We start from the raw sequence: 13,848 nt of genomic DNA, 5'->3' as shown, positions 1-13,848 counted from the left end.
CTCAGAACTGTCCTTCAGGCTCCAGGTGATCAACCAAGGCCCTTGTCTGTAGTGTCAACTCATTACTGCCCCTTCTCAGTAATCCCCATAATTTAGCTCTCCATCTCATAGTCTTTCCTTGGGTGACCATGGAAAAGTGACCATAGTGGCCAGGTGCAGTGGCTGAAGCATATAATCCCAGCACTTTGGGAGGCCGAGGCAGGCCGATCACGAGGTCAGGAGATCGAGACCACTCTGGCTAAAATGGTGAAATCCCACCTCTAATAAAAATACAAGAAATTAGCCGGGCAAGGTGGTAGGTGCCTGTAATCCTATAATCCCAGCTACTCAGGAGGCTGAGGCAGGGGAATTGCTTGAACCCTGGAGGTGGAAGTTGCAGTGAGCCAAGATTGCACCAGTGCACTCCAGCCTGGGCAACTGAGCGAGACTCCATCAAAAAAAAAAAAAAAAAAAAAAGGGACCATGGTACACTCAGCACGGATGAAATGAAACAATGTTGGTCAGGTGTGGTGGCTCACACCTGTAATCCCAGCACTTTGGGAGGCCAAGGTGGGCGGATCACCTGAGGTCAGGAGCTGGAGACCAGCCTGGCCAACACGGTGAAACCCCATCTCTACTAAAAATACAAAAATTAGCCAGGTGTAGTGGTGTATGCTTGTAATTCCAGCTACCTGGGAGGCTGAGGCAGGAGAATCACTGGAACCCAGGAGGCAGAGGGTGCAGTGAGCCAAGATTGTGCCACTGTACTCCAGCCTGGGTGACAGAGCAAGACTCTGTCTCAAAAAAACAAAAAACTAAGAAAACCCAAAAAACTACATATTAAGACAAGAAACAAATTAAACTGATGGATAGACTACTGCTTTGTTTTCAAAAGATACACTACCCAAAAGTTCCTGGTCTAAAATACAGTAGTACTATCTATCTCTGTTTGTTTAGTAAGAACCTAGCAACTTAATGGTGTTCTTATATGTAAAATGCTGTTCTTGCCTTTCATTTCAGAATATACTTTTTAAATGTGAATGTCTGGATTTTCATTTTATAGCATGTTTGTGTCATTAGTGAAGCTGGAAAAGCAAAATACAAAACAAGCCTCAGTTGAGAGTTCAAGTTGCGTTTGGAAACGTCTGGAGTCCTACGGACATCGCCAGTAAAATTATCAATGTTCTAGTTCTGTGGCCATCTGCTTAGTAGAGCTTTTTGTATGTATCTTCTAAGAATTGTATCTGTTTTGTACTTTAGAAATGTCAGTTGCTGCATTCCTGAAGTGTTTATTTGCACTATGAGCCTATAGACTATCAGTCCCTTAGGGTGGATTGTAGTTTAACTTGTAAATGAAAGAAATGACTTAAACCACACCACTGTTGAGTGAAACATTGAAATCGTATCTGTAAGATATAAAGAGAAGATATATTAGTTTTTTCGTTGATATTTTAATTTTTATATACGCAGGAAAGAACAGAGGTGATTGAATATTGTTAATTATACCACCGTGTGTTTAGAAAAGAAACAAACAGTCAATTTTCACATTAAAGACAGCATCTGAGAAGTTTTGTTCTGCCAAATAAACCTATGTCCTGGAATTATTTTAGTAGCGTTTCAGTAGTGTTGCCTGTAGTTTCCAACTTGTTCAGATTATTACAGTTTAATAATCTTTGTCAGCAGTTCCTTTCAAATGCAAATCAGTAAATTCCGACAAGTTTGCCTTACAGTATCCAGTCAAAATACTGTTTTCTAAAATTACTTATTTTCTTCTTCATCCCTCTCAGCATGGCTGTTATTTATAATGCAGTTTGGTTCATTAGCATTTGTGTTCCAAAAACACCCTCAGCCTTCCTATCCTAGTTTTAATGAATTATTAGGGTGAAACATAAGAAGATTTGGGGCTATACAGAAAGGTCTACTCAGAGGTGCTTTGTTTCCTCCTATTCTGTTCCCACCATTCCTACTTTCCACTCCTTTTTCCACTGACCCTGTGAGCATCATATTAATCGTTAATGGCAGTTACATTCTTACCAAGTGCTTCCTATCTGTAGGCACTTGCTGTGTCTTGCTTCTTTTGGTGTTCACAGCAACCTCTTGAGGGAGGCACTATTATTATCCCCTCCCTTTTTTTTTTTTTTTTTTTTGACAGAGTCTCACTCTGCGGCCCAGGCTGGAGTGCAGTTGTGTGATCTCGGCTCACTGCAACCTCCACCTCCCAGGTTCAAACAATTTTGCCTCAGCCTACCAAGTAGCTGCAAGTATAGACACCCACCACCACGCCTGGCTAATTCCTGTATTTTTAGCAGGGATGGGGTTCTGCCATGTTGGCCAGGCTGGTCTCGAACTCCTAACCGCAGGTGATTAACCTGTCTCAACCTCCCAAAATGCTGGGATTATAGGTGTGAGCCACCATGCTGACTATTATCCCCATTTTTTTTTTTTTTTTTTTTGAGACAGAGTTTTGCTGTTATTGCCCAGGCTGGAATGCAATGGCACAATCTCAGCTCACTGCAACCTCTGCCTCCCGGATTCAAGCAGTTCTCCTGCCTCAGCCTCCTGAGTAGCTGGGATTACAGGCATGTGCCACTATTCCCGGCTAATTTTGTATTTTTAGTAGAGACAGGGTTTCTCCATGTTAGTCAGGCTGATCTCGAACTCCCGACCTCAGGTGATCCACCCCCCCACCTCAGCCTCCCAAAGTCCTGGGAATACAGGTGTGAGCCACCGTGCCTGGCCTTATTATCCCCATTTTTTAGATGAGAAAGCTGAGTCCCAGAGAGCATAGGGAGCTTGTCCAGAGTGACATCTCTGATGCATAACCAGTACTCAAACCAGTATTTTTCTGACACCAAGGCCTGTGTGTAAACTGTAAAAGGGCTGTTTGGCACCTACTTTTCTAAAGTTGTCTGATCCCTTCTCAGTCTGGGTCTTCCTGAAGCTTGGCACTTCTGAAGTCACCTTTCTGAAAACATTCTGGTAACTGTTAGATCCCTTGTTCTAGCTATTCATGTGTTCTGTGTGATTAAACCAGGTTCACAGTGGGCCACTTAGCCTTTGGAACTTGGGTGAAGAGTCTGCCTTCAGCTGATCCTCCCCACCCCCATTTTCAAAACATCGGTTTCCATGTGTTAGTTGTAAATTAGGAAACATAACCATGTTTTGAGGCTTCATAGAAAACAAATGTCTGGGGTCACACAGGTTAAAGGAGGAACCAAATTCAGCACTATCACTGTTCTATTCAGTAGGCAATTCTGGGGTCTTCCTGTGTCTCAGGTTCTATAGTAGTTGTTTCAGGACTTTGGGATAAACACAAACTGTCCCTGCCTTCAGGGGGATTAACGTCAGGTATACAAGCAACTCTAATTCGAGGCCAGGTTGGATTCAGTGCTGGAAGAGGAGGGCATACCTCATGCTACGGGAGTTCAAAGAGGAAATGATCACAATGAGGAGGGAGAGATGGGTCATTCCAGGAGAAACTTCAGGGAAATGCAACATTTAAAATGAGACTTTGGAGAGTGAGGGAAGTTTGGACAGATGGATATAGAGGATTCAAGGCCGGGGGAAAGGTTTTAGCCAGAAAGTCTGCTTGGGCAAATGCATGAGTAAAAAAAGAAGGCTTTTTTTTGGTGGGGTGAGGCTGAGGCAGGTGGATCACCTGAAGTCAGGAGTTCAAGACCAGCCTGGCCAACACGGTGAAACCCTGTCTCTAATAAAAACACAAAATTTAGCTGAGTGTGGTGGCGGGCACCCGTAATTCCAGCTACTCAGGAGGCTGAGGCAGGAGAATCACTAGAACCCAGGAGGCAGAGGTTGTAGTGAGCCTAGATCACACCACTGCACTTCAGCCTGGGCAACAAGAGTGAAACTCCATCTCAAAAAAAAGAAAAAAAAAAAAAAAAGGAAGGGAAGGGAAGGGGAGGGGAAGGGAGGGGAGGGGAGGGGAAGGAAAGGAAGGGCAGTGTGGGAAATGGTGAGTAATCTAATTTGGTTGTTCCAGAGAGGATGTAGAAGGAAGTCACAAGAGAGAAAGCCAGACAGGTGGATGGATTAGGGTCATCTTAAGAACGTTTGTGCCCGTTAGGATGTTCTAGACTTCCAGGCAGGTTGCCCAGCTCAAACTGGCTTAAACAATGAGGGGGATTATTGGCTATGTGATTGGGAAGTCCAGAAGTTCTAGGAGTACAGAAAATTATTATTTAGTATTAGTTTGACAAAACACCTTCTGTTTTCTGGGAGCAGGAGATGCTTGCCAAGGTGTAGGTCATTGAGTTGAATATTATATGCTTTATTAAATTGCCAAGGGCACAGTAACTGTTGAGAGGGGAGAAGTACACATGAAATAAAATGTGACCAGCTTAGACATGTCAAATGATTATGACATGTTGTTACAAATTATTATAATTATTTGAGCGTCTACTATAAGTAGAGAGACTTGAGTTCCAGGTCATGGGCTCAGTTCTAGCAACAATCGGGAAGGTGGTCTTGCACGAAGCCCTTCTTTCTTCTATACTCTTCAGTGTCCTCACCTGCAAAATGAGGTCTTTGTTATATTAGGGCTCCTACTGTTTTTTAAAATAATTTTATTAAGTCCAACATTTTTACTAAGGTCATCGCTTTTATACATTCCTATTTATGAAAGGGGTTTTTGAGTATTTACCACATTTTATTAGAAATAGAGACAGTAAGAATATTTGACTTTACTGATACAGGCATAATTGAATGGGTATAAATGGCATGCCATAGAAGAAGAAAATTAAGTTGAGTTACTCTGTTGGTTTCACTGATGAGGAAATGCATCATTCAAACAGCCAGGAATTAAATCCGTCCAACTCACAAATGGGGAAACCAGTTGTGTCTGTACACATGGCCAGCCGGATTGAACACAAATCAGGAAAGTCAGTGAACTTTTCCTCAGTTCTGAGGGACTTCAGTGGCTGTGGTTCATTTTCGTTTTGTTTCTGAAACAGTCCAAGTTGATGCTTGCCTGGACAGAGCGTCAGTGAGTGGTAGGGTCTGAAGGCCAGGTCTGTGTCCAGTGCAAAGTGCCCAATGCATAGAAAAGATACACTACTAAGTGTGAGATGCTCAGTGAAAAGTAAAATGTGGGGTTGAATCATCCTGGGGGATACTGCATACTCTATTTTCCCCTGCAGATTTCCAATGCTCATTAGTATTTAGAGACCCTGAGAATTCCCGTAGCAAAGGCACCTGCTGAGGTATTTACAAACTAGTTGAGTTAAACCAGACTTTCAACAATTCGTTACTAAAGTCCACTCAAAATCTGTCAACACTCTGTCATCTCTATGTGACGATAGAAACATAGAAATTCAGGGTAAATGTTTAGAAATTTCTATAGAAACCTGACATTCTCCCAGCATCTGTATGTGACATCAGCGGACTTGTCTCAATGAGCAGTTACAGACCAACTCAGGTATTGTCAGACTTGATGAAAAGATGCAGAGGCTGTCAACTGCAACTGAGTCACGTGCACAGGGACCACACTGCAAGCTGCGTTCTTTAAGGTTAGTCTGTCAACTGTAGTATAATCTCACCCATCTGAGAAATGGGAGCATTTACTCTATAAAGTCTTATTTTTACAATAATTTTAATTTTCAGTCAAGCCAGTGTTAGCATGGTTAGTGAAAACAAAAGGAAGTTATATTATTTATTATTAGTCCTAATTTTATAGTGAAACAAATTGTATTATTTTTTTTTAACCAACAAAAGATGCACCTTGTAAACCAAGAGATGATTATGGAAGTGATTCTGGAGAAATGAAGACCAAAGGCGATTGTCCTCGTTTGACTCAGAAGTGCTATTTCTAATGGACAGGTGATCCTCGACATACAATGGTTTCACTTACCATTTTGTGACTTTATGATGGTGTGAAAGTGATATGCATTCAGCAGAAACCATACTTCAGTAGTCAATAAATTATATGAGATATTCCACACTTTAAAATGGGTTTGTGAGAGAGAATTTTCGCTCAACGGAAGGTGAACGTAAATTTTCTGAGAATGTTTAAGGTAAGCTAGGCTAAGCTATGATGTTAGCTTAGGTGTGTTAAATGCATTTTATTTTATTTTATTTCATTTTATTTTGAGATGGTGCTTCGTTCTTGTTACCCAGGCTGGAGTGCAATGGTGCAATCTTGGCTCACTGCAACCTCCGCCTCTCGGGTTCAAGCGATTTTCTTGCCTCAGCCTCCCCAGTAGCTGGGATTACAGGAGTGCGCCAACATGCCCAGCTAATTTTTGTATTTTTAGGAGAGACAAGGTTTCACCATGTTAGCCAGGCTGGTCTCGAACTCCCGACCTCAGGTGATCCACCCGCCTCAGCCTCCCAAAGAGTTGAGATTACAGGCTGAGCCTCTGCACCCAGCCTTAAATGCATTTTTGGCTTATATTTTCAACTGATGATGGGCTATAACCCCTTTGTAAGTTGAGGATCATCTGTCTTGAATTTGGTTTTACAGGCATAACTGAAGGTGAAAGGATAGAATCACAGTGTGTTACTGGCACACGTGCATTGGCTAGTGAAGCAAGAAGACATTCAAAATGTAAGTTGCATTCATGTGGGAAGCACAAAGAATTAAATTCAAAACAATGAAACATTAGAGAAAAGCATGGAGTTAAAAGACAACAGAATCAGATGTTTACTATTTCTCATTTTAACACTAGTGCTTTGCTGGCTTCTAATAAACATGTACTCCAGGAGGCTAAGACTGAAAAGTGACACTAGTGAAAAATAGCCTTGAAATGGTTCTTAGAAATGTTGGGTGAATGTGGGGCAAAGATACCACTAAACTTTAGTTTTCCATCAACACACAAATTCAAAGTTTTCCAGAGCGAGCAAGTGAAATGGAAGATCCACTGACAGGACACATGCAGTGTGCTAGGGGAACGCTTTTCAGCACTCCTTGATGGATGCACAAATAATGCCAATGTGGTCAATATTTTTGGTAAATGTGCAATGGAATGTGGTGGTTGTGTGAAGGAAGAATTTTATTTTCAGCTTCATTTTTGATAAACACAACCAGCTCTGGACTGTGCAAAACCGTGGAGCATTGCATAGTTAACAGAGGTGATTTGGAGTTTTTTAGCTTTGCACGAGGATGTTCTGATGCAGAAGCTACAGTGACAGGGAACCATTCTGGACCAGTTACAGAATTAAGGAACTTGTGCTGGGTTGGAAATAAATCAATGACTTCTGTCTTCTGTATTTGAGAAGTTTTTTCTCTGCTCCTCTGTGATTGTTAATTTTTTTTTTTTTTTTTTTTTTTTTTTGAGACGGTCTCACTCTGTCACCCAGGCTGGAGTACAGTGGCGCGAACTCGGCTCACTGCAAGCTCCGCCTCCCGGGTTCACGCTATTCTCCTGCCTTAGCCTCCCAAGTAGCTGGGACTACAGGCCCCCGCTACCATGCCCGGCTAATTTTTTGTATTTTTAGTAGAGACGGGGTTTCACCATGGTAGCCAGGATGGTCTCGATCTCCTGACCTCATGATCCAGCCACCTCAGCCTCCTAAAGCGCTGGGATTACAGGCCTCAGCCACCGTGCCAGGCCTTTGTGGTTGTTGTTGTTGTTAGTACTTCCCTCCAGTGTCATGGAGATAATAAGAAAATGTTTTCAAGCAAAAAAATTTATTTTTCCTTCTTATTGTTAGCAAAGAAATTTATTTTTCCTTCTTGTTATTTATTGGCCTTGGAGACATACACCACATAGCTCATTCTACTTACGAAATTTTGTTTTGGTTTCCCTGGCCCCTCCCCATAAAGTATTTCAGATTAGCAGGGAGTCAAGCATTGCCTATCTGACTGTGAATAAAATGTTTCAGGCTGCTTTTGCATTTAATATACATGCTCTTGCCTTTACAAGTCACACCCACATCTTACTTCCCGCTTTGTAAAACCCCAGGTAAAAAAGAAAACAGTATTTCTGAGTTCTGCTTTATCAGCCCAGTAGAGAACCCCTCCCTTCCCTGAACTGAGGGCCACTTCTGAGGGGTTGAAATAGGGCCAATTACATTCTGTGTTCCCAACATAATTGTCCATGCACAGATCCAATCAAGTTAAATGAGCAATAAGATATTTATTCTCAAAACAAGTTATTGCTATAATAATAATAATAATGCTATAGTAATATTCTAATAAGATATTAGAATAAAAACTGATTATTAAAGTACTAAACAGTTGAAAATCTAAATGTCTTACAAGGTCAACTATAGCAAGTATATAAAATTTAGTATTATTCACATATTAAAAATTGTATTCAGAGAAGTAATGACATAGGAAAACAGTTTATTGATACAGATATAATATAACAAATATAACTAAACTGTGCTAAAATGCATTTTAAAATAAAATATGCCAAAATATTATTGATGATTTTGGATGATGGTATTACTATTAAGGTTTCAAATTTAATTTGCTTCTTTTTATTACTTTTATACATTTTTAAATAATAAAATTAGGGTGTTAAAAATATCAAGTAATGTCTAGAAATCAGAAAAAGGCATATTGCCACAGGAGGACTGAGTTAGTAGATTTGGGGCTCCATTAAGTTTTGTTTATGATCAAAAAACAAACAAAAACCAGGAAAAAGCGGCAAAAAATATCTCGCTCTCTTCCTGGAAAGGTAAATGAAACTACAAAGAATTTCCAAACTTAAAAACCAGACATTTCAAGTCTGTTCATAACTACTGAAGTCACAGTTTCTAAAAACAATGGCAAAGTTTTAATCGATATTTAATTCATATTTTTTATTTAAAAAAACTGTCAGTATTGAAAGATAAATTTCATGGGAAAAGCATTGAATCATTCAGTTTTACAGTCACAAAGGTAAATATAATTTGCTTAATGCTGCCCTCAGTTTACAATGAGTCATTAGTATTTTCTAAGCTATGAGTTTGCCAAAATATAGCATTGGTTTGCTACATATAATTTACTCAGTGATAAAACACAAAGGAGTTACTTAAGATGTGAGTAATAAATTTATGCAAAATTTATGAAAGTATGCATTGTGAAGACAATAAAACTTTCCATTAAATTAGTGGGAAAGGAGCTCAAAACCCAGCCGGGTGATTCATTATTGTAATGACTTCCTGCTTTACTGGAGAACCTCTCTCTTCATTCGGTGTTGGCAGTTTGAGCCCGTTAAGGATTTAGGCTCACAATGAAGCTTCTATAAATTTCTAAATCTCTGTCATGCTGGCATGTGGGTCATTCTCCTTTAGGAATGATGAGGCTGGAAAGCGGTTGCTCCAAGGGAAGGGGGAATTTTTCAAACCTGAGCTGTCCAAGCTCAGCATGAATTGGAGTGGGCTGCTGACTGGGGCTAGCAGAGGCAGCCAGGAAACATGCAAATCTGCAATCCCTTCTGCCAGGTCTGTCCCAGCAGGTGTCACTAAAAGGCAGCCATATGTGCTTCTGTCACCATGGCAGCCTTGACAAGGAAGGTGGAAGGGAAAAGACCTGGTGCTGAACTCCAAGCAGAGATGGGGCTTTGCTCTCTGCATGTTTTCCCTCCCCTCCCAGCCTGCATTTCCATTAACATATTGATTTACATTTGTATTATGAAACAAAAATGGTTGTAAGCAGATGTTCTTTCTTTTTCTACAATGTTAGCTCCTATTTACATTCCTAACTGAACAATGTGTAAAGAGCTACTTAAACTGACATAAAACGCAGATAATCTTACGGCCAAATGCTTAGCGCAAGAAAAAACTTGAATTTGCAAGAGAAGTCCCTCCAAATATAGAAAGGACCAGTATTGTAAGAGGTATGTTAACTAAAATGTGGCAACTTAAGGAGCAGAGCAGGAAGAACCTTTAAGTCGGAAACTGACAACAAGTCAATTTCATAGTCAGTTTCCCTGGTCCTTCCACAACCACCTCTGGGCATCTGTCTTCTCTACAATGAGGTACAATAGTAGCTATTTCAGAGTAGGAAATGGCTTCGGGCAGTGCTAGAATATGATCGTGGCTATATTAAATTTTACTATTTGTATATTGTAACAAACCTACAATGTGTTTTTACTGGTGGTCAGTAATGGATTTCTTATGGAAAAGTAGCAGCCTCCTGTCCGGAGAACACCTGCAGTTCCCACTAAGTGAACACTGGTGTCAGCTAACCTTTGCCTCTGTTTGTCTCAGTAATACACTGTCAAGCTGTTCCTTGAGTTAGTGATTTTATTTACATTTTTTTTTAATTTTTAATTTTTAATTTTTTCCTTTCCCTTTTCCTGTGACAGAGCCCCGCTCTGTCGCCAGTGGGGAGTGCAGCAGCGCCAGCATAGCTCACTGCCAGCTAGACCCCTGGGCTGAAGCAATCCTCCTACATCAGCCTTCAGAGTAGCTGGGACTACCTGCCTGCGGTCCACCACGCTGGGCTAATCTTTGTGGTTTTTGCTTTGTTTCTCCGTTCTGGGTTTCGGCTGGGCACGGTGGCTCACGCCTGCAATCCCGGCACTTTGGGAGGCCCAGGTGGGCGGATCACCCGAGGCCCGGAGCTGGAGACCAGCCCGACCAACATGGAGAAACCCCATCTCTACTAAAAAAACCCCACAAAATTAGCCGGGCATGGTGGCTCTTGCCTGTAATCCCAGCTACTCGGGAGGTCGAGGCAGGAGAATCACCTAAACCCGGGAGGCAGAGGTTGTGGTGAGAGATTTGGAATACATTATCCGGCTTATATAAACACATTGGATCCTTCCCTTGGGTAGTTTTTAAGTTATTTTTGAGTAAGAGAATAAGACTGAATAATTTTGTTGATTGTTTCTATCCAGATGGGTGTAGCCACATAAGTAGAAAGACGTGCTTAGGGTAACTAATAGCTTCTTTTTTATGCAATGCTGGTGTCCCAGGAAGAACAGACCAATGACCCCAACTTTTTTTTGGCATGTTTCTCAGTGGAAACTTTTGAGTACATACTCCCAATATATTTCAATATATATTACTTTAGTAGAAATATATATATATATACACACACACATATATATATATTTTTTTTTGAGACAGAGTTTTGCTCTTTCACCCAGGCTGGAGTGAAGTGGCGTGATCTCAGCTCACTGCAACCTCCGCCCCCGGGTTCAAACAATTCTCCTGCCTCAGCCTCCCTGGTAGCTGGGATTATAGGTGCACACCACCACACCCGGCTAATTTCTTGTATATTTAGTAGAGATGGGGTTTCACCATGTTGGCCAGGCTGGTCTCAAATTCCTGACCTCAGGTGATCCACTCGCCTCGGCCTTCCAAACTGTTGGGATTACAGTTGTGAGCCACCGCACCCCGCCCAGAAATATTAAAAAGAAGAAATAGGCCAGGCGCGGTGGCTCACGCCTGTAATCCCAGCACTTTGGGAGGCCGAGGTGGGCGGATCACGAGGTCAGGAGATCGAGACCATCCTGGCTAACATGGTGAAACCCCGTCTCTACTAAAAATACAAAAAATTAGCCGGGCATGGTGGCGGGCACGTGTAGTCCCAGCTACTTGGGAGGCTGAGGCAGGAGAATGGCGTGAACCCGGGAGGCGGAGCTTGCAGTGAGCCGAGATCGCGCCACTGCACTCCAGCCTGGGCAACAAAGCAAGACTCCATCTCAAAAAAAAAAAAAAAAAAAGAAGAAGAAATAAAAGTAGAAATTCTAATGTTTTCTTCTTGAAACCAATGGATTGATTTGTGCACACCACTTGGAAAGCTGCTGGGAGAGACAACTTTATCTTACAATACTCTTAATATTGAAGTATAATTTACATATGATAAAGCACACATATATACATATCCTTTATTATTTTTTTTTTTTGAGACTGTCTCACTCTGTCACCCAGACTGGAGTGCAGTGGCACGATGTTGGCTCACTGCAACCTCTGCCTCCTGGTTCAAGTGATTCTGCAGCCTTAGCCTCCCGAGTAGCTGGTACTACAGGCGTGTGACACCACACCTGGCTAATTTTTGTATTTTTGGTAGAGACAGGGTTTTGCTATGTTGGCCAGGCTGGTCTCCAACTTCTGACCTCAGGTGATCCACCTGCCTGAGCCTCCCAAAGTGCTGGGATTGCAGACGTGAGCCTCCGTACTGGGCCTGAACTGACTGTTCTTGATAAGTCTTACAACAACAACAACAACAAACAACAACAGCTTTCTTGAGCCAGGTTGGCCAACTTGGTCTCGAGCTCCTGACCTCAGGTGATCTGTCCACCTCACCTTGCCTGTGCTGGGATTATAGGTGTGAGCCACGGCACCAGCCTTACGTTTAAAATTTTCTTTCTTTCTTTTTTTTTTTTTGAGACAGAGTCTCGCTCTGTCACCCAGGCTGGAGTGCAGTGGCCGGATCTCGGCTCACTGCAAGCTCCGCCTCCCGGGTTTACACCATTCTCCTGCCTCAGCCTCACTGGTAGCTGGGACTACAGGTGCCGCCACCTCACCCGGCTAGTTTTTTGTATTTTTTAGTAGAGACGGGGTTTCACCGTGTTAGCCAGGATGGTCTTGATCTCCTGACCTCGTGATCCGCCCGTCTCGGCCTCCCAAAGTGGTGGGATTACAGGCTGGAGCCACCGCGCCCAGCCTAAAATTTTCATGTCAAACCATTGGTAGTCTCCTCTCACTCACTTGCCAGATTTACGGAAATTTATGGCAAAGGAACCACAAAACAATTGGTGTTTTTGTTGTTTCTTTTTACAGTCCACTAGAGAAGCTCACTTTAAAAACATATTTATTTTGATGAAACTAAGGTTCCAATCAGTATGGCTTTTTTTGAGACAGGGTCTTGCTCTGTCACCCAGGCTGGAGTGCAGTGGTGCAATCTCGGCTCACTGCAACCTCCGCCTCTGGGTTCAAACGATTCTCCTGCCTCAGCCTCCCAAGTAGATACTACCATACTCTGCTGATTTTTTGGATTTTAGTAGATGGGGTTTCAACAGTTTGGCCAGGCTGGACTCAAACTACTGACCTCAGGTGATCCACCCGCCTCGGCCTCCCAAAGTGCTGGAATTACAGTCGTAAGCCACTGCGCCTGGACAATATTCTAGTGAGCTAGTCAAAACCAAGTAAATAAAGATAACCCTGGATGGCAGCAGGAAGACGGTGAATAGAGTGATGTCACAGCAAGGGACTGGGGATGTGGGGTGGTGATTAGCTGGGCTGGTCAGGTAAGGCTAGAGAGAAAGCTGGTCTGAGAGATGGCAGGAGTGGCAGGGGTTGAGGCTGGAAAGGCAGACAGGGCCTAGATCTTACCGACCTTATAAGCCACGGTATGGACGGGCAGGCAGCACCGAGCCATAAACAAAATCCAGCTTTTAAATCCAGTGCTTTTTAAAAACTTTGACCTTCCCCAAGGGGGTGTCTTTTTATATTAGATCTGCTCAAAGGAGGGCCTTTTTGTAATCCATTTTCCTGGAGAGGACCCCTGTTTCTAATTTGAACAGAAGGGAAGTGTTTTCTGCAACTTGGGTTTTATACTAAGTGAAATGAGAAGCCAGTGAAAAGTTTGAGGCCAGCCAGTGACAAGATCTGCCTTATGTTTTAAGAATATACTTAGGCAAGAGTATGGAAAATAACTGTATGGAGACAAGGGTAGAATAATAAAAATAATGATCACAATCACAGCTAGCAGAAATGTAATAAATATAACAATGACAAGAAGGATCCTTGCTGTTTTTTTGTTTGTTTGTTTTGTTTTTTTTTCTTTTTTAGAGAGAGGGTCTCACGCTGCCGCCCAGGCTGGAGTGCAGTGGTGCGATCATAGCTCCCTATAGCCTCGACCTCCCGGGCTCAAACAACCCTCCCACCTCAGCCTGATCTAGCGGTGGCCGGGAAGACAGGTACCAGTACCTAAGGGCACTGACCTCCACCCAGCCCAGGCGTCTTCCGTTC

Source organism: Rhinopithecus roxellana, chromosome 5 (genome assembly GCF_007565055.1).
Source record: "Rhinopithecus roxellana isolate Shanxi Qingling chromosome 5, ASM756505v1, whole genome shotgun sequence".
NCBI classification, from domain to species: domain Eukaryota; kingdom Metazoa; phylum Chordata; class Mammalia; order Primates; family Cercopithecidae; genus Rhinopithecus; species Rhinopithecus roxellana.
Note: the sequence above shows the minus strand (reverse complement) of the source record.